This window comes from Pinus tabuliformis, chromosome 1_2, assembly GCF_031772625.1.
Source record: "Pinus tabuliformis cultivar Carrire ecotype Pingquan chromosome 1_2, CPIR1, whole genome shotgun sequence".
Lineage (NCBI taxonomy): Eukaryota > Viridiplantae > Streptophyta > Pinopsida > Pinales > Pinaceae > Pinus > Pinus tabuliformis.
The window spans coordinates 447,965,251-447,988,261 of NC_142298.1; the positions used below are offsets into that span (position 1 = coordinate 447,965,251).

At 36.3% G+C, this 23,011-nt stretch overlaps 2 pseudogenes; one reads left to right on the plus strand and one right to left on the minus strand.

Annotated features, from left to right (window-relative positions):
- Nucleotides 1-14,547, minus strand: part of LOC149206287 (amino acid permease 3-like) — a 34,653-nt pseudogene extending 20,106 nt beyond the window's left edge.
- A 51-nt stretch (nt 14,548-14,598) lies between these two features.
- On the plus strand, nt 14,599-15,346 carry LOC149206288 (UDP-sulfoquinovose synthase, chloroplastic pseudogene; annotated as a pseudogene).
- Nucleotides 15,347-23,011: the final 7,665 nt, after the last annotated feature.

The following is a 23,011-nucleotide window of genomic DNA, read 5'->3' on the forward strand; positions in this document are numbered from 1 at the left end:
TTACCCAAAGATTGTTCTACTCATGGTGCAAACAAAACACTTCTTCGGCGATGTCTACCAAAATAGACAAAGGTGAGTGGCGAGATCAACCAACTCTCATAACTTTGACAAGAGAATTTTATTCTAGAACAACCCCTCTTCCAATCACAGACGAGGTACGGACTAGTCACATTCTCCCGCGGAAACCTACTCTATACCCGAAGTTTTCCTGCCGAAGCAGGCCAGGACGCATTCCCCCTGGGTTTCAGTCATATCCCTCCGAATTACTCACGCTCATCGAGAGGATGGACTGGGACTTGAGACATTTCTTGCATGAAGAGACCATTTAGGGACGGTATATGACTATTTGCTATGCGTGATCCGGGAAATGAAAGCTGGTCCACGAGCTTGACCACTCTTCCTTCGTGCGGAAAACACATTACTCTAAAGAGTGAGGAGACGATGGCTCCCATGCAATAAATATAGTCTCATCCAAGGAGTAGGTTATAATCCAAGGGTCCTTGAACGACCATGACGTTCAGGCGAACTGTCTTCCCTCTCAACGTTATGGGCAGATCGGGAAGGATCCCTAAAGGTCGACTGGTTCCTTTATCAAAACCTGTCAGATTTCTCATTTCAGGCAACAGCGATGGCGAACCAAGCGCTTTCCAAGCAATAGAGGAAAGGATACTCACAGAAGGCCCCTCATCTATGATGGTACCAGCCATGACCATTCTATATATTTGAACGATAATTCGGAATGGTATGCTTGCTGGTAAACGGGGTCTGCCTAGTTGATTCCAGTCGAAGGATACGACTAGGTTGCTTGGAGGTGGGACCGAGTAGACAGCCGGGTATGGCTCTTACGAACTTCCTTCCTGTGGTAAAGGAATGGGTAGATTGCCCCCATGTTCGTCGGAGTCTGTGTTGATGAAGAGAATTTGGACGGTGTCATCTTTGTTCTCTTCAGTGTCTGTATCATTCGAAGATAAAACCTCTGAAGGCAAGACCGGGTCAGCTGCCGCCTTGACCTTTTGACTTTCGTCTGGTATGGATTCAGTTGGTTTATCTTCAATGATAGACGCTTCAGCCGACCACTTGAGCGAGCCAACTGGATTCTCAACTAGTGATGGACTCGGCAAGAGTTTTTTTATATCCAGGAGGAAGTCGTAACGGTGAAACCGGACAATCATCCAAGACTCTTTTAGCCTCGTCTAAGAAGGGACAACGATGGAGGGCATGGTCGCCTTCGCACAGTCTACAGGGAAATCTAGCTTTCCATTTTTGTCCTGGGGCTTCACTTTCACTAGTTGACGGTGTGCTTTCAACATGATCTCCAGAGGTTGATGAAATCGGATTGTGCAAACGAGGAGACCAGTCCCTTAGTATCCGGGGGATGCAAGGACAATCTCTGTGAAAGTGGTCTCCTCTGCAAATGACACATGGCGATTTAGGCCTGGTCGGTGCTGTGTGTGGATTTTCGTTAGACGACACTCGTTTTCCCTTATTCGCCTTTGGCTCCTTCTTCTTTTTCTCTTTCTTCTTCTTTTCCTTCTTCTCCTTAGGAACTTGGCTTTTAGTTTTACCAGTCCCGTCAAGCGAAGAGGAAGGAGGAGAGGAAGAATTAGAGGAAGTAGAAGGCTGGTGGGTAACTCTGGACTCGTCTAATTGCTGATTCGACTGTTCAGGAATAGTGGTGTTCTGAACGACATTGGTTGAGAAGAGCCACACTGGCAAGCCAATTGTCAGTCCTGGAAGCGACAATGTGGCCATATGGGGCGCACCAACATCTCCCCAAGAGGAGAAGGGACTAGGATTTCCACCAAGGGGAACTCCTTGGTTGGTAGGCTCCATTTTCTCAACCTAAAGATCAACACAGGAAAAGGGTATGAATATTCCGTTTAAAATAAATTTTAACACGCTTTAACACAACTTTGTTTTTTCAGTTTTAAAGAGTCGAGAAAAAACAAAAGATGACTCTAGTCTCCTTCGATTTTTAATGAGCCTGAAGTGACAAGTGCTCAGATGGACCTTTTCCGTTAAGGAGTCTGAAAAGGAACGAAAGGGACTGCTCTGGAGGTCTAGGTAGAGGGAGTACCAAACCAATCGCAAAACCGCAGAATACTTTTTAGGGTACGGCGTTCAATCTTCCCGAATGCTGTGTTCAGTGCATTGCGATCAGTAGGGCGGCCGACACGGCTTCCTATGGATAAAGGTTTTATGCCTATAGGGGTCTCCAAATATATACTCGACGGTACGTGGGAGCACAAATCCATACTGGCACTTATCGTCTCAAAGTGGAGGAATCACCCAACCATCAGTGAGGACAACAGTTACCAGGCTTTACGACGCCGGAACACGTCTTTAGCCTAGACCTCTAGATGTTGTGCGTTAAGTTACAAAGCGTTGTTAAGTTCATTGAATTTATTTTAGGTTGATCTTTCTTATGAAGTTTGCCTTTTGGGTTCACCACGAGATGTATATGTAACTCCTAAAATGCAATCTAAAGATGATAAGCAAGCTTTTATCTCTTTTCAGCAATGAAAATCCTAGCTACAAGGGGAAAAGAAAGACACAATCTTTTCTCAAAGAGAAAAGAGCACACTGTAAATGCACTTTTCCTAAATCAAGCCATACAAACTGTCAATACGCAAATGCACTTGTGCATGTATTTGTTTTTCACTTTCTTAATATTGATGCCTAAAAAGAAAATTGTTGTACAAATTTGAATTCGATTTCAATTGAAAAACACAAACAAGCTTCTTTTCGAAATCAAAAGGTAGAGACAATTACGACACTTTATGATTTTGAAGTAAACACTTGTTTCGACACTAGAAATTCACAAATTCAAGCCAAAGGCAAAATTAAAAGTGTAATCAACTGTCAACAACAAATATACTCTCTCCTAAGATCAAAAATGACACTTATGACAGATCTAGATCTAAGGGCGACAGTATGACTAGTTTACTTTTGCAATGCGAAACTGTAAATGAAGTAACAAATACACAAAAACAAATACAGTTTCTTTTATACAACTGAGGCGGAATCAAGGCAGAGAAAAGGGGCTTTTAAACAGACAAACACACTGATCACAGGCTGCAAAAATCAGAGGCAAAACTGGAAAAAGTGAGCAAAGAACCTCAGCTAGGCAGGGCTAGGCTGATCAACGCACCTGCTGCACAGAGAAACTGAATTGCAACGCAGGTAGCCCTCTCGGGAACTGCGCTGAAATGCAGAGTCTCTTCACAGAGCCTGCGCTGAAGAAGAAACGAGAATTGTCTCCGGGTTCTGGGTCACGGTTTGCAGTTTAATCTATGGTTTTTGGTCGGGTAAAAGCAATCAATTGTGTACAATCAGAGGGTTGATTTACAAGAGGTTTAAGAGATATCACAAAGGGTAATCAGATCATTTGTGAGTCAACTGTTCAAATCATAAACAAGCCCAGTGAATGGACCAGAGTAGCAGATGTCTACTTTGCATTTGTAAATGGCAAATGCAGTTCGATTCGCTATTCCTAAGTTTATGAGATGAACAACAATAAAAACACAAATAAACTAACTAGACACGCTCCCCAGCGGAGTCGCCATTTTGTTTTCGGGAAAAGTGTCTATTCAGAACAACCCTATCCCACTGGGTTGTGACAGAGACCTCAGAAACAAACAAGGAAAACTACTCTTGTATTCTCCTTTAAGAACTATAAATGAAGATGATTAAGATGAACCGACCTGTGTCTTGCGCTAGTTGTACGATCCAATCTATCTTCTCTTTGCCAGCTTCCACCGATCTGCTCCCTCACTTGCCCAGCGTTACCTAGTTCCTGCAAGTTCACAGAAGAGAGAAACTACACAAAGACATGGATTTATGTTCATAAAAAGCTTAGGATCAGTTTTAAGCTAAACATACAAATATAACACACATCAGATATACAAGCATGTAGGAGAAACTCAAGTAGTTTTATTGATAAAACAAGAAGATCCAGGAGGAGTTACAACCGATGATTCCTGATCCAGGATCAACCTCCCAGCATAGAATCCCTTCTTCACCTCCAACAAAGCATAAATCACCCAATACTCTGATATCTATCACAAAACCAACAACGATTCTCTTCAATGCACAAAATTCCAGCCTCTGGATCTCTTGGTGAGGGATCCATATATAGATGTATGCAAAGAGGATGAGTCAGCTCATGAATTGATTAGTGGCTTCTCTCTGTCAGTTCTTGCTTCCACTTGGAGACTGAAAGCCTCTTACTCATCACTGGTCGAATTCAGTGAGGCAAGTGTCATTGGAGAAGATTCTGGAAGCTTCCATTGTCCCTCCACCTCGTTGAATGACTCTGCCACTTGTCATTTCCCGCTCAACGCACCCTAGTAGTGCATTCAAGTGCGTTGCAACGCACCTAGCCAGTGTATTTGGGTGCTTTGCAATGCAGCCAGCTAGTGGAGTACTTGAAATGATCCTGTTTTGACTAGTTTTGAGCAGTTTCTGGTGGAGAACTTCTGGGAGAAGCTGTAATTTGTTGACCTTGTTCCTTTAGGAGCTGGAACAACACTTTTAGGGACTTAGGATCCCTTGGTTTATGGACATTTCATGCTTATAGCTGTAAGGCACAAAAATGTCTATAACAATAAACCCTTCAGAACCACAGTTCACATATATATATAACCTTACTATATGCTTTGGTTACACATATATTAACCCAAAACACTATCGGCGCTTTTCCACTTTATATCCCATTACAAAGGGAAATACTCCCAAAACACATTTTCCACTTTATTACGGCTTTAGCACAGAACCCGAGGTTAAAACCTCTATCGCAATCGCTATCAGCTATATCAACGGTTCATACACATATATACACCCTTCCTCTGATTCTCTGATCTCTGACTATCGGAATATATTATATATGTTTTAGTCTTGGCAGACTAAATCCACACTTTGTGCCAATACATAGGGAAACCACTCTAAAACACATATAACGGATCTCAAAGATTATAAATGCGCCACTATAACCTTCGTCAGGTCCATGTCTTTATCGCTCTCCGATATCTGAAGCCCAATGCCCGATTGTCGATAAGCCTTGATGTCGATACACAATTTAATCGTGACCGTTCATCTGGGCACGATTCAGCGGTCCACGATTAATCGTTATTTTCTCTATGAAAACTTCCAAGGCACATTCTGATAACTTACAAGGGACTCCTACCATTGTGATTTGATCTCATCTGTAGATCTACGAGATCTGACGGCTACTGTGCATCACTTACACTTCTCCGCAGTTCCTTTTACTTGGAATTTCTTCGTGTTTTCTTCAATTATTTCCGTGCTTTGGTTCTTCTGAAGGTTCTGATCCTTCACTGCTTCTGTGTGCCACTCTGATTCTGATCTTAGGTCTTTGAGCTCTCAGCTTGTTATCTCTCTAGAGCTTTTCTCTGCTGCTCCAATCAGATTCAATGATCCCTTCGATTCTTCTGAATCATATTACGCCTCTGTGTACTTCATAACTCTGCCTGCAATTCATTACAGAGCCTACAAGTTCAAACTATAATTAATCAACACTTGAAACATGCATTCCATACATTCTGACATAGTTAGGAAAACTGCATATATTAATGTAAAAGCACAGATTACATCTGAGACTCCTCGTCTCGCACAGGCCTGATTCTCAACATTAGTGGCCTCTTCCTTCTACTCGTAGGCTTACATATGTTTATATAGAAACTTGGATTGGATTACTATGAAGGACCTGATCCCATCCTTTAACAAAAGCCTAAAGTTCGCTACATGCATACATATATGTGGCAGACTTATCAACTCTAGCTTTTTCTTTGTTTTAAAACAGAAAAGTCTCCTTAACAGCGTAATGGTCCATATCTACTCTAATTAATTCCTAAAAGCTCTCTCTTGCTCCTAGAGAGTTGGATTTGACTTCTACCACTCATGTTCTCATTTATTTATTTTGAAAGCATTTACATATTCTCCCATTATCTAATTAAATCACACTTAAAAGCCTAACTATTTTCTAAAATGCATGATCCCCTATGTCTACTATTTACAATGCTTTTCCTTGGGCTGAATGCTCCTGCATCACCAAGCAGCCAAAATGTTCACACGAAGGGCATGTCAAGATCAGTTACCATTTCCGTGCTTCAAGTCTACATGGCTATATATTAAGGCCCTATGTTACACTACTACTCGTCACATTTGCAAAAGAAAATATCCCCGTTCTAGTCTCTTAGCTTTCTCGAAAAGAATTTTGTTTGTCATTTGTCGGTGAAGAAACCATGGTGAAGGCATACCCCACCGTAAGCGAGTACAAGGTTGCCATGGACAAGGCCAAGACCAAGACTAGGGTAAAAATTTGAGGGGTACTCCTACTTGTCAATAATTTTCGAGTTCCTTTTAAATTTTCTCTTCACATGACGTTGATTTTTATTTTTACTCATTATTTAAATATCTAAATATCATGTATTAGATATTTTTTTATTAATTTTTTTATTGTGAATATAAAAACAACTTTTTGGTAGTAAAGTTTTTTGTTTTGTCTTCATAAATTTTTTAATTATGGCTTCTTTAAAATATATGTCTATCTTTTATATTACTTTAAAATGATCAAATAGATAATTATTTTTTTTATCATAGAAATTTATTTCTTTACTATTATTTAATTTGGTGGATGGTGAGGAACTCACTCTTTTTTTCTTTTCCTTAAGGCAAGAAAATTATCTTACTTATGGGAAGAGGAAAATAGAATTCCACATAAGAGACTAATTATTTTAATTAATCAAATAATAATAATAATAAAATTTAAAATTATGATTTTTGAATAATCATCTTTATCTCATTAGATTATTTACTATGATTTTAAAGTATACTTTTAGTCTTAAACACCATTAAATTTTTACGAATAAGTCTTTAGAAATAAATAAATTCAAATTAAAGCGAAATTAAAATGATTTTAAAGCATACTTTCAGTTTTACACAACCATTAAAATTTACCCAACCATTAAAGTTTTATGAACAAGCATGACTTTAGAAACAAATAAATTAAAATTAACTCACAAGTACAATTTATATTGCTCCTCCTTATACCTCTCCTCTCTTTGGCTACCATTCAACAACTTGGTAGCTTCATAGTGATGAAGAACCTGCATACATTAAATAAAATTCATTAATATCAATTCAAATTAAAATAAATGAATCCTTAAAAAAACAAAATTGTATGACAAAAAATTCAAACTAGTTGAATAGATTGATATATGGAAATGGGTTACACTACTATTACATTTCATAGTGGATTTCCTCAAGCCTTTAAATAGACTTCATCATAATAAATACCATGGACAAAACCATGGGTTATCAAAACCTGGAGCTAGAAAACCGTCAATGTTAAATTATTAATTTTATTTTGTTATTTTATTTTATTTTTATTTCACTTAGTCAAAATGTTTACATAACATAAGAAGGAATTGCAACATCTCTTCTAGACTTAGAAGAGAGTCTATTGACGCAATAATTAGCTATGTAAAAAATTCAAATTCTCCATTATTAATTATGGAAAAGTTATTATTAAAATATCAAAACTTTTTGTTACTTTATTGAAAAATCATTAGAATATATATATATATAAAAGTTGTATTTAGTGAGAATTTTTGAAGCTTTTGTGGTCGGAATCCTAAGGAAAAATTTGAGGTGAATTTTAATTTTTGTTATTTAAATAAAAACAAAATGCAATAAAAATTAAAAAAATGAAATAAAGATAAATATCTATCAAATTTAACTAGTGTTCGATATGGAACAAAATAGAGGCTGACATATTGCCTCGGACTATGGCCTCGGACCTCGGACTATGGCCTCAGACCTCGGACTATGGCCTTGGTAGTGGCAGTTGAAAACTAATGTTTAACTTTACAAATGCTAAAAAAAACCAATGATAAAAAAATTCTAATACCCAACACCAAAAGTGATATTTTATAAATACATCAAATTTTAATAAATTATAACAAAAGTAATATTTAAAAGAGTACATAAAATATTATAAAATTACCTATATAAAAAATATTAAAACTCTAAGGAATTAACTAATATTATTATTAAAAAGAAATTAAAGTAATATATATATATATATAAACTAATTGCCTTGTAATCCATGCATTTCCTTGGAGAACTCATTGGAGTGTGATGTTTGCATTTGGGAAGCTCATAAAGGGTTAATGCATAATTTCTCAAGGAAACTTGGAAACTCACCAAAGAGTATGATTAATATTCTTTCTTTAAAAGTTGATCACACTTAGTTCTGAGTTCTGACTTTAAATCTTTTCAATGTATTAGATAGAGTTTTGTTATAATTGCACATTGTTTTTGTTAAAATCTTATTATTAAATCCCTTTTATTAAACAAGAAGATAATTACTATGCACTTCAAAAAGCCTATCAATATGTTCATATTCGTTTTCTTCAATTTTCTCATATTCATTTTCTTCAATTTTCTTCCTATTCGTTTCTAAATTCATTAATGATTTTTAGATTAAATGTTTCAAGCCTTTCTTGTATCTTATGCATTTTTTTGATTCACTTATTATTGTATTTGAGGAATTGCTTAATGACTTTATTTGGACCTTTGTTTATCTTATCTTTAATCTAAACCTTGCATATTCACATTTAAATCTCTTTAGGCTATATTTAGTTTGGGATTTTGATATGGCCTCAAGATCTCTCTTTATCCAATTGCAAAATTCTATTATTTTCTTACAGTTTGTAGCTTCCAGTATGATTGCATTAATAAATCTTATATTATTTTCATTTCCCAAATTACACTATCATATAAATGGAACCATGTCAATACCATAAAACCTAAAAGATTATAAATACGTACTACTTCGGAAAAATATCCTAGTCTTCAAATACCAATAAACACTTCTAGTAATCTCCCATTGTTAATTAAAAGATGAGTTTCACTTAGATATCAAGATTTTCACTGGAAAGTTATTGTTGGTCCAAATGGTATATAATAGGAAACATTTTAATTATAAATATTGTTCAACTTCCACAAATCTTTTTGAAGTAAAACTATGTTCTCCTACCTTACCTAGAGAGAAGAAAATAATTCCATGACCAATATGGAACTTATGTCATATTGATGGTGTAATTAAGAACTAGTCTTTGTACAATCAAGGAAAATGAATTACTATAATTAATAGATAGTCGGTCTACATCAAAATGTAGATAATTTAGCCAAAGATGTGTTAGAAGCTAAAAATCATGGATCTAAAATTCATCTAGATTTAAATAATTAGAAAGGATTTTCAAACGAAAAGAAGAGATAAAACACCTATTGTTACAAGCAACATTGTCTAAGATTGATAAGGCAGAAGAAATTGTTAAACAAACAAAAGACGATTCAAGGAAATGTAAAAAAAAAACAAAAACCTTTCAAATAAATGTAAATCTCTAACTTATGATGATAGTATTCATGAACTTAATACTCTTTGGAAAATGTATACTAATAGAAAACATTGTTATAGTCTACTTTTAAAGGGAAGAAGAAATAAATTACTTTGAACAAATTGTAAAAGAAATGAGTTAAAGAAGCCTTCTTGTGTCTTCTTTCATCTTGTTGATAAATGGAATGATGTAAAGAATGAAATTATAGAAATACAATGGTTAAGAAAGAAAAAAATAGATTAGAATCTTTTGGAACACAGAATAATCTTATAGATTAAATTATTGGAATTTTAGGAACATTTGTAAATAGATGGAAGGAAATGAGAGATGAAGAAAAGGTACCCCTTGATCCATATAATACTCTTGCTTCTTCTATATTAACATTAGTAGGAGATGAAATACCCATATCATATCATATTTCAATCGTAAAAGACATTTTAACATTAGAAAATAAATTCAAGCTTGGGTGGTTGGGATAGAACTTAAAGAGACCTATGAAACAATAGGATTCCTGTAAGAACCTGAATCCTATTATTAGAGTCTTTAATTCCTTATACACTAACATATCTATTTTCCTGTTAATTTATAAATAATAAAAGGAGCTTGCTGACCTTTTCACATATCTTTGAACATTTAACATCTAATCATTTTATCATAGGCAACATAAATTAAGGTGAGCATTCCATTGATATCAACTTAACAAGAGTAGTCCATGGAAAAATACATGTTCCGGCGGTTGATGACGATACCTTTGTCTGATAGCTCCAGCTGAACGCTCCTTCTGGCCGACCCAACCGGATTTACCTCCCAGCCAACTAGGAAATAAATTCCTAGCCCAGGAAACCTCCACAGGTTCCCTAGCCCTCCGTGCCCAAGTCCAACCAGATATAGTGTGTCCTCAAGAAGAATGTGCAAAACTAGAAAATGATACTTTCCTCCTCTCAAACCCAAGAAACCTCCACAGGTTTCCAAGGTCTCCCAAAAATCATAACAAGGCCAAACAATCACAACCAACCCCCACAATCCTAAGCAAAACTCCAACTCCCCCTCTTCTTCCTTCCCCCTTCCCTTTTATACCCTCTTTCCTCAACCACCTCTCATTAATGTCATTAACTCTCACCCATCCTTGGTTGACTTCTCTTCTAAGCTAGAGTACATTTGGAATTGTGATATGAATTTAAAATTGAGAATTTAATGGGAAAGGATCATGTCTTCTCCCAAGTAAATCTGAAAAGTACATTTGGGAATGTGAAGTGTAATTACATGGGGAGGACCATGTCTCCTCCTTAGTAAATGTGAGGGTACATTGGGGAATGTGAAATGAATAAATATATATTGATGATAAGATGGAGAGGACTTTGTCTTCTCCTTAGTATATGTGAGGGTACATTGGGGTGTGTGAATGAATAAATATATTTTGAATTAATGGAAGGAGACCATATCCTACACAATATTCAAATTGAGAAGGTAAGTGGGGAATTTGAATAATGGAAATCATAAATTTATTTTAGACCAATATTTCTCAATATTTTCAGATAATGTAGATATTAACACAATTTGTAGGATAAGATTTAAGTGGGGCATTACATACACCCCTCCTTCAGAAAACTTCGTCCCGAAGTTAGAATGAAAAGATACAAGGAGTTTGAAAGCATAGCAAACCAGAGAGAGTTATAGCATTAAAATTTGATAAGTCAGACAATGACATTACCTCCCATCAAGAGTCTCCAACTGATCTATTTCCTCCTATTCATCTTGACCTACTTCCGTTCCCACCCTATCCATCCTCTGCTGCTCTATCAGTGGCAACGGCCATACTAACCACTGATAAAACCGACATGGTGGAAGCGTCGAATACCTCGACTGAACTTTCCCCAGCAGGCATCTGGCAATCGTCATCACACGTCTAGGGGGAGCGTTCAGCTGTCCTCCCCACGATTCCAGGTTTCGGAGGATACACGGTGGGAAACACCTCCACCCCTCCTTCAGAGCAGGGACCACACTACAGAGCTGGTTGGACTTGTCATCGAATAATCCAGTCAGGTCGTCTTGCCACCTGTCATTTGCATTTTTTTTTCTCGTGTCATAAGAGTGCATATCAAGTAGATACCAATGAAGTAAAATAATGTACATTATACCTTCCTCATGAGAGGTCTCATCCTTCCGTCTTGGCTATCACATAGTTCTTTTCCCCTGCGGGTTAGACTCTCATTCGTGCATTTATATAACAACAAGACATATAATCATCACATTACTAAGTCTAGTATCCATGTGTCAATCCAAGAATTCTCGCTAAGTCATTCATTTAAATAAATCATATCCACTTGAGCTATATATGAACCAAAGTAATTCTGATAAGTTACGCACTAGATAGTCCATCACTAAGTGAGTCATACATGTAGTCCATACATCAACCATTAATATCATTAATATCAAATCTATCAACTGATTCCCCTACTTCTCTTCTGCATATAAAGATGAAGCAGCATTGTAAGCTTATAAACTATATATCAAAATAGCAAATTCATGGTAGATGAGTGAAAGGCAAGAGAAGCTGCAACCCAGTTGTTGTGTAGGCATGTACAAGTCATTTATAATAATAATCCTCTGAGATGCTGCTGTGAAGAAGCTCTAGGATTGCAAGTCTGAAGTGATAGTTGTGCTGTCATTCAAGTGTTTGTTGAAATCGATCAGTCTCAGATCATTTCTTCGCTGTTCAAAATTCTCCTTCGAATTTGCTTTTGTGGACTTCTTTGCAACTTGCTCCTCTAACTTGCAAAATTCCAAATCTATTTCTCCTTTTCCAATGAATTCTCTTGTGAAATGGTATCTGATGGCTGTGTTTGCTGCATCTATGAAACACTTGATTATTACAAAATATTATTCTTCCCTTTTGTTGTTCATGAAATCTTATATTATCTTTCTTAATTATATAGCTTGACAAGCTGTTATGTTTGCTGCCACATGCTCCACTTCTTTTGTGGAAAATGACGCAATGGCTTGTTTCTTTGAAACCCGTGAGATGCTTCCTGACCCAAATTTGGAACACAATAAATATGCTCTTTCCATCACCTATGTTTTCTCTCCAATCACAATAAATGTACCCAATTAACTCAAAGTTATGTACTGCAATATACAAGATTCTTCCATGGTTTTTGGTGCCATTCACGGTTCACCTACCTTAAAAATATCTTTCTTGCTTGCAAGTGTGCTTATATTGGAGTCTCCATAGCCGTAGAGATTAGACTGACTGCATACATGTTATCAATTCTTGTTGTTGTCACATACATAAGACTTCAAACCAAACTTCTATAAAATGTTGGATCTATATTGCTACTGCAATTATCTTTGCTTAGCTTCAGATCTCTTGTCGCTGTTGTTGGCGTTAGCTTGCTATTCAACTTCCTAAATCTTTTCAAGATAACCCCTGCATACTTGGTTCGAGATATAAAGATACTTTCATTTGTTTGTTCGACTTTAATACCAAAAAAAATCTCAATAAGCCCATTTTGTTATTACAAATTCTTTCTCGACTGCTAATCTAGATTCTTCTATGGATAGATTATTTCCTGTAAAAATAAAATCATCTACATACAAGCAAATAATTATAATTTCACCTTCATTGCTAACTTTGATAATTTCACCTTCATTGCTAACTTTGATGTAAACTGTTTGGCTTCCTGCTACTTTTACTAAAACCATTGCTCAATGGTTACGAGTCAATGCAGCTATACCAAGCATTTGGCAACTGCTTGAACCCACACAATGCTTTTCTTAACTTATATGTCATTGGGAAAAGTTGATTTTACATCCATCTGATGGACTTATCATTTGTATTGAGCTACTATTGCCATGACAACTATAACGGTTTCCATTCTTTGTACAAGAGCAAAGGTTTGATTATATTCTCTTCCATATTGTCGTTTGTACCCTTGACTACAAGTTGTGCTTTGTGCCTTTCAATTATGCATTATACATCATTCCTGGGTTAATAAACTCACCTCACACTAATAACTCCTTTTTCTGCTAGAAGATTTACTATCTCTCACGTCTCATTTTTCTCAATTGTTTGGATTTCTTCATCCATGTCATCACACCATTTTCTTTCTTTTACTACATTCTCAAAATAAATAGAATCAGATAAATATATATATATATATATATCTATATATATATATATATATATATATATATATATATATATAGCAAAACTCACAAAGTCATTATCATCATCTTCCCACTTGGATATCTCATATATTTCTTACAAGTATAAAAGAGTCTTCATCTTGATGCACCAGATACTATTTTCCCATCAATCTATGGTACACTACTAGCCATCTCAAAAACTGCAAAATAAACACCAAAAAGCCTCCAAATCTTCTTCTCCATTCATACCTTTTACTTCTCTTTTGCATATAACGATGAATAATCTTCTTCTCTATTCATACCTTTTACTTCTCTTTTACATATATAGATAAAACAGATCTGCAAGTTTAGAAACTAACTTCCACAATTCTAATTTAATTGTCAATAAAGTTTCAGGATCCATAGTTTGAGTAAATGAAAAATGTTACACTGGTAATATATGATAAAAAGAAAGAATATATTCATAAACCCAGCACTTCAATTATCCTCGAAATTTAGAAAAAGAACTAGGAAAAATAAAACACAACCATCTAAAATTTCCTAAATAATGGATCAGTATATAAATAATGGTTGAGGCCACCATAAGTTGTTAGATTCGAAGGCTGATATCGATACTCGAATTGGTTGTTGAGACATGCGAGGCCCAGGGAATCTCAATCCCCAGACTATCAATTTCCCATTCCAGTTATATATCGATATATTCATTTTCCGATCCATTACCATTACCAACCCACTGCTATTAACTGCTACTGAATCTAATAACGAAATGCTGCATTTTGCCAAACGGTTCTTTTTCTTTTACATCACACCATACTTTTGCTTCATTCAACTTCCATATGCGAACAGAGTCATGGCCCTTGTGCTCCACTAGCACCACTTGCCCATTGTAATCCCCTAAATTTTCAGGACTAATCCTTTTGCATCTCTGTGGCAACGGGATTTCTGTCCACAGCCCGTCGGCAATATTGAAGGCTACCATGAGATTAGGGATGGGATTCGGGGAATTGGGAGGCAGAGCTTTGCATGAGGGATGGGATGTGGATGGGCGAGAGCTTTGCATCTCTCAAATAAAGGATACCAAGTTGTCCTTGTTGATAGCCTTGTCCGCAGGTTGTTTTCCTAGAAGCTTGGGATCAGTCTCTAACAGCCATGGTCTCGATTCAGAAGAGAATAAAGAGATGGAAGAAATTCTCTAGCAAACAACTTGACCTCGTTGCAGTAGATGTTTCTAATTTTGATTTCCTTGCAGAGGCTTTCAAGTCCTTTGAACCCGAGGCAGTCATACACTTTGGAGAACAGAGTTCTGCTCCATATTCCATGATAGACAGAGGAAGAGCAGTGTATACTCATAATAACAATGTGATTGGAACCAAGAATGTGATTTTTTTTTTTTTTTTCTATCAAGGAATTCAGCCCAGAATTCCATATGGTTAAAACTTAAACTGGGTAGCATGGGAGAATACGTAACTCCTAACATTGAAATTGAGGAAGGGTACATTACTGTTACTCATAATGGCAGGACAAATACACTGCTATATCTGAAGAAAGCAAGTTACTTTTATCATCTCAGAAAAGTGCACGATTTGTACAACAAAATTTTTACTTTAAAGGCTCGGGAACTAAGGGCTACAGACCTCAATCAAGGGATGGTTTATGGTGTCATAACTTCAGAAACTACAGGACACAAAGAACTCATAAATAGACTGGACTACGAGTTTTTGGTAAATAGTCGAGCTAGAACTTATGGAAAGTTTTTCAAAAGCCAGATTCACAAATAAGCAACGATGCTTCATAAGGGTTGTCAAAACTATCAAATTATATTCTTTATTGCTATCTCAAATTCTTTAACAGTATGGGCGTTTAAAACATCTTTACTTCACTACTTTCCATAAAGGGTTCATTGCAAGGGCCTAACAGAAAACACATTCTAGATTGTAAGGGCTGTAGTTGGGCCCAATATTGAAGTTGAGCCATGAACAATCAGCTTCCAGCCATTTAGCTACCTCTTTATTCACAGAATAAAGTGTTATCTCAACCCTAGATAAAACGCATAAATGGAAGATCCACATAGTGTGAGGATTAGAAAACTAATCACCACTGCTTGTTTCCAATCTTGGATCAAGTTAATCTCAAACACCAAGAATCAACAGAGTTTGTAGATCTATCTTCCAGAGACACTGTAGATGTTCCAAACATATCTGGAAATACAAGAACTGTCATTAGGGAAGATACATTCGCCCGTCTTCTTATGATCAAATGCGAAAATGCTAGGACATATATGGAAATAAAATCAGCCCCTTCGAATGTTTTCAATGTCACAAAGCTTTCAGATATGTTGGAGAGGTAATCAACATTGAAGCCCATGAAATGCATTGATATCCACCTTTAACTTGAATTTCTCCAGGCCATGGAAAGTCCTCACAGCTCTTCCTACATCGCCGGCAGTCGAATACCTACGCATCGTGATCAACAGAGTTTGATGGGTCACCATGCCCCTATCCTTCATTTCTCTAATCAATCCACGTGCAATATTAAATTGATTTAGCTTGCCCAAGATTGCAATCATTGTATGGTACACTCTTAAATTATGCTTGTAGCCTTGTTGTGAGCCGGCCCATAGAAAAACTGTATATGCATAAAGTTGAGGCTGTTTTTAAATTATCGTTATGAATCTTTAATTCCGTTAAAAAGAAAATAATACTTCTATCCAAATCAAGTTAGCCAAGAAGCCCAGTGACTAGATCATATATGCTCTAATGTTGAAGCCACAACATACATTCAAATTTGAACAAAAGCACAGGTTGCCTACAAAAGAACTAAATAAAATCTTAGATAGTCTTTCACAGTGAAACATCATTGATTTCTTGAGTGATTTGCCACCCCTCTTGAAAACTACGTGAGAAGCATATATCTTAGGCTATATACAATGCATAAACAGACTGACCAATTTGCCAGCCCTTGAAACCTAGGCACCTACCATATTTGAACCAGATATACTTTAACAACCAAAGAAAATAAATTTCCCATACTATGGTGCCACATGTTAGGAACAACCTTTAAGGCATTGCAATCCTTCAATGGTCATGGAAAATCTCCAGTTATAATTAGAAGTTTCCAAAGTGGGTTACAAAATGGCCCAGAATTATTATGCATTCATAAACCAACAAATTCATTTCTGCACAAACTTTTTCGTTGTAACTCAGTCTCTCGAAATATAAAAGGTCTTCTCTACTATACTACGCATGTTACAACTACATTGAAATTGGATTTATATTATGAAGAAAAGACTATTCAATCCTGTAAATTAATTCTGAAAAGAGAGATATGTGAAATCTTGCTCTGTAATTTCATTTTGCTAGACTTTAATTTCACAAAAATTTTATATCACATTTATGTACTCTTTTCTCTGGTCTAAAGTAGGCATAACAGCACAAAACTTCGTGAATCTCACTGTTAGGACATTGCAGACTTGTATATGCCCTGGAGTTTGGACATTAAGTTAAATCTTATTTTTCTTTTCTTTCTCATTTTTATTTTTTTCAATATCCTTGACCCTTGTTTTTTTTTTTTTTTTTTTTTTTTTTTTTCATTTGTTATTTTTTTATCACAACTATTTATTCCTTTCCTAGTATTTGTTTCGATCTTTAAAATTTTGTTCGTCTTTAATAATAAGTGGAGTGGCTATTCGAAATTTAAAATGTTTCAAATACATGATAAAAGTATACATTTATTCATTGTCTATATATTAGCTTAACTATAACTACTGGTTATTCAAAATATCTATATATATATATATATATATATATTATTTTTAACAGAAACTATCCAATTTTTGGCCAATGCAGAACTGCACTGATGCAATAATCACTGCAGGGATTTCAAGTAGAGACCACGCATGGATTGCATGAGTATCGAGTCTGGGCTGGTTTTGGTAAACTCCCACAAGTCTACTGCTAGACTACAATTCAATCGACACTAAACTGTATCTCAACTTACCCTTATCTCTGTCATTGAGAATTTTCTCTTTCTTGGATTTCACAATATCATTCTCATGCTCTAACATAATTTCCTTACCTTTCTTGTGGGGTTTTTCATTTCCATCATCACCTGCAGCCCCTGGCTGCATTACTTCCACTGGAGGCCCTAATAATTGCAGATTTCAAAAGTCCTGTTAATATCACTTTTTTTTTTTCGGAAGAGCTTCAAAGGCATTAATCCTTTTTGGTTTCATCCTTCGGTGTGGTGTCATATTTTCATCAGTCAGACCATTAAGTAGAATCTGAGTTAGTGCTGAGACACTAATTATGGACCTGCCTCATCAAAATCTTCTTCATTGTCTTCATGGACCTGGCAAAACCTGAGGTATTGCTTTGACTGGGTGTTGACACCTTAAACATCTTCCTTCATGCAACCGAGTCCCAAATTTCTAGGTTTCTTAAGTGATAATTAATATCCTTAGTGTAGTCATGATAATGGTATCTGACATGTTTCATGTGTTAACAAAAGCACCCCCAAGTCCAGTAGGCTGTGTTCTAGTGGTTGAAACAGGGTGTCACCGTGTCAATGATCCAGATTCAAACCTTACTGGGCACAAAATCACACACAGGATCATACTAGGTTGTTTTACTTGCAATGATCACTAAAAGTCCATGAGATAAATTACATTGCTCCTGCATTACCCATGGTTTATATATGCGTGATGTGTTTATATATAACAGTGATTAAACCTTACCCAATGGTAAAAATATTCTTGCTCCTCACCAATGGAATGGATCCAATCCTTTTGGGCATATGACTTTATACATATCTTTGGAAGAAAGACATAAAGGTATAAAAAGATATTGGCAAAGAAAAGATTGATGGGAGGCCAGCAATAAATAAAGAGACTAACGTATTTAACTCTTAACCAAGAAATGCCGAAGTCTCATAATGAAATGACTTGAATATGGATGTCCTCTCTGAAGGCCTGATTCAGTTCTTGTTTGAGTAGCAGGAGATGGTCTGGTGCGCAGCATACAGAACCCTAAGATCGGACTTGGCACTAATAAACAATCTCTCACAACTTGCACTTGCCCCTGGTTAATGTTTATGGAAGGGTTGGTTCAATCTTGGTCCCCTTGTTAGCTAGCTAGCAATAAATTTCCTGTTACTTTATTTTTATTTTAGGTATAGTCACATGCCCTATTGAGCCTAGTGGATCCAATTTTTTTTTTGGCATGTGAGTGAGCTTATTTGTTAAGAATATGAGTTTCATCTTGAGAGGTCACAGTTAGTGTCATTCTAAGAGGTCACGGTTTAAATTCAAAAGACAGAGTAGGTAAATCTCCATAAATTTAGCAATCAAATTATTAAATCAAAATCCATCATCCCATAAATAAATAAAAATTATACACCAATTTATATCGAGCTTAACCATAAAGTTAATATTAAACTATTATATATATATATATATATAACCAACTTGTTTTTCCCCGTTTACCATACTGTGCGCACTTGACTTTCACATATATATATAAATGAAGATCTCATAGTTCCTTCCCAACTCCCGGGGAGGTTTTGGTCATACAAGTTGTGGGTATAACTGAATTCCGAAGCTACATTGATGTTGCCAACGGTTAGGACTCTAGGACTTTCGGCCCAAATTCCCACCTAGGCATGGAATATTCTCACCAATTACCTACAGGGTTATGCTCCCGCAACAGTGAGAATTCGTGAGAATTCTCTGATAAAAATAGTGTATTTTAAATATCGAAGCTATGTCGTCATTAACGGAACAGACAACTGGCAAATTGATGAAAACCTTGTTCGCAAACTGTTTGACGAAACAACTGAACGACGTTTTAGCTAGCAGAGGGGTTTCAAATATTCGCAGGAGAAAACCATGCAAAACAATGCAAGGGACCCTTCATTAAGAGTTCAGACACATAACTAGGCGGAGGAAAGAAACTTACAAGGATTTCCTTGGCAACGGCGTAATGTTGGGCTAACGTGGCATGGTCTAGCAGAAGGGTTTCAAGCATTGTCTTTTGAAAAATAGAGAGAATACATATGGGTTTCGCCTAAGAAGTATTGTAGCATATAATATGCTGATCCCCTGCTGTGTATCGATCCCAGTTAATTAGGACTCGACTCCATTCCCGATTTACAAATATAGAGCTTCAACATGACCTGCTGCAAAGACCCTCTTCCATGTGCCCACTTTTCCTGACCCATCATGACCATAACATTCACAGACAAAAAGTATCACTAACCTCAACCAATCACCAATGGCAGGCTCTTTTACGGGACTCGAACCCTCGCCCTGCACGCTGCAACCTAAGATTTCCCCCTTTTATCACACGGACTTCGTTTTTACACCAGCTGTAACCCAGGAGCTGCGCGAAACATTAAAAAAAATGCAGGAAGCCCTAAAAATCCTGCTTTAAGTGCCGAAATCCAAACCCTGGGCCTGGATCTGATAAATATATAACCTGTTTCTCCGGGTTTAAAATGACTGAAGCCCTTGGCCGGCCGTATAAAAATCACCGACTTCTGCTTCGAACAAAAGAGAATATCTCCCGATCCTGAACCGTCCACGCAAATAGCGCTGAGATTGAACAAAATTTGACCCAAATCTCACGATTTCGATCTCTTCTCGAGCCGGAAAAGTCACCGGCATTATTGGGCTGGTGAAAGAAAGCAGGATCCGCCGAACCCAAAACAGGCAAAATAAAACCCCAGCGTAGCGCCCTGAATCCTCTGCTCAGCTCCCACCTCCGCTACCCTCCGAGAGCCAGACTAAGGCTCTTTGGAAACAGATTGCAGCTCCAACTTCAATTCTTTCAGCTGATTGACAGCATTCTCAATGGCCTCCTTTGAAGCTTTGGAAGCCTTGAGGGGGCGAACTTCATCGCCTGGCTTGTTCACTATGTTCTGTTTTTCAATAACTGATTTTCTCGGTGATTCAACGTCGATCTCCGTTGTTCCCATTGCCGTGGACTATAAACCCTCTCAAGTCCAGAAATCGGGTTTCTGATGAGGTGATTTAAGATCTGAAAATGGGTGTGAGGTGGGCTTTGGATGGAAAATTTTGAAGAATCTATATATTAGAATTATGAGTCCTTATGAGGGTTACAAATTCTTACAGCGGAATTTGGGTTTAGTGGGTTTTAGGCCCAGATTGTGAACTAAAGCTCTGATACCATGTGTAAGAACCTGAATCCTATTATTAGAGCCTTTAATTCCTTATACACTAACATATCTATTTTCCTATTAATTTATAAATAATAAAAGGAGCTTGCTGACCTTTTCACATATCTTTGAACATTTAACATCTAATCATTTTATCATAGGCAACATAAATTAAGGTGAGCATTCCATTGATATCAACTTAACAAGAGTAGTCCATGGAAAAAAATACCTGTTCCGGTGGTTGATGGCGATACCTTTGTCTGATAGCTCCAGCTGAACGCTCCTTCTGGCCGACCCAACCGGATTTACCTCCCAGCCAACTAGGAAATAAATTCCTAGCCCAGGAAACCTCCACAGGTTCCCTAGCCCTCCGTGCCCAAGTCCAACCAGATATAGTGTGTCCTCAAGAAGAATGTGCAAAACTAGAAAATGATACTTTCCTCCTCTCAAACCCAATAAACCTCCACAGGTTTCCAAGGTCTCCCAAAAATCATAACAAGGCCAAACAATCACAACCAACCCCCACAATCCTAAGCAAAACTCCAACTCCCCCTCTTCTTCCTTCCCCCTTCCCTTTTATACCCTCTTTCCTCAACCACCTCTCATTAATGTCATTAACTCTCACCCATCCTTGGTTGACTTCTCTTCTAAGCTAGAGTACATTTGGAATTGTGATATGAATTTAAAATTGAGAATTTAATGGGAAAGGATCATGTCTTCTCCCAAGTAAATCTGAAAAGTACATTTGGGAATGTGAAGTGTTATTACATGGGGAGGACCATGTCTCCTCCTTAGTAAATGTGAGGGTACATTGGGGAATGTGAAATGAATAAATATATATTGATGATAAGATGGAGAGGACTTTGTCTTCTCCTTAGTAAATGTGAGGGTACATTGGGGAATGTGAAATGAATAAATATATATTGATGATAAGATGGAGAGGACTTGTCTTCTCCTTAGTAAATGTGAGGGTACATTGGGGAATGTGAAATGAATAAATATGTATATTGATGATAAGATGGAGAGGACTATGTCTTCTCCCAATTAAATGTGAGGGTACATTGGGGTGTGTGAATGAATAAATATATTTTGAATTAATGGAAGGAGACCATATCCTACACAATATTCAAATTGAGAAGGTAAGTGGGGAATTTGAATAATGGAAATCATAAATTTATTTTAGACCAATATTTCTCAATATTTTCAGATAATGTAGATATTAACACAATTTGTAGGATAAGATTTAAGTGGGGCATTACAATTCCTTTGTCAAATTTGGGCTTAGTAAATCCCTGGGGATTTACTAGTCAGTTAGAAAACTAATGGTCATCCGTAGGATAAGATGGTAGAGATGCTATCATAAATGATCTTCAATATCCTATAAGTGAATTGACCGAAGAAACAACCAAAGAAATTTATGGTTATGTTCCAGAGGATGGTAAATTTACTCACATCTCTTATTTTCTAGAAGCTTTGTGATATTTCCATGAGATTTGAATATAAATATGTCATGCAAGATTTGTTATATATAATATATCATCAAAAGGATCATATATTCTTGATATATTATGTTGTATCATGGACAGGTATAACACCTAATCTAGTGAGACAAATATTTCCATATTTGAAAACGAATATGTAAGAATTTTCTCTAGCATGATTGCATCTAGAGATTGAAAATAATTTGCAAGATGCTTGCACTAAATTGAAAGTATCTAGGCTATTAAAGAAATATTCTTAGATTTTCAAGAAATTCCTTTGTAATGAATTTAAAGAAACTTGTGATTTTGGGTTATATAAACAGGAAATGTGACCAATAAAAACATTGAATGAAGAATTGTACTTGTTTAGTTTCTTATCCAAAAAAATTAAAAATAAGGATTCAAGAAACATCGAAGGAAATATTTCTATAGATGAAGAACCAATCCAAGGAAGTTAAATCATGGTTTTAATTTTGAGGGTAAGATCATTGGGCTAAAAATACCCAAAGAAGAAAAATCCTCCAATGCGACTAAATTAACCACTCTATTTGGTAAGCAACTTAACAATGTTTATTGGGATTATTGTTCTAAATCTCATCCAAAATCTACTTACATTGTCCATTATAGTTCTAACTCTGATTCTAATACTTCTTCTAGACATTTTACTAAATATGTAAATCTTCTCTCTAAATCATCTTCCTATCATTTAGAAGAATTTGATTTCCTTTATATAAATATGCTATATTTTTCTCCTTTTCCAAAGTAATGCATTAAAGAAATTTCTCAATTATA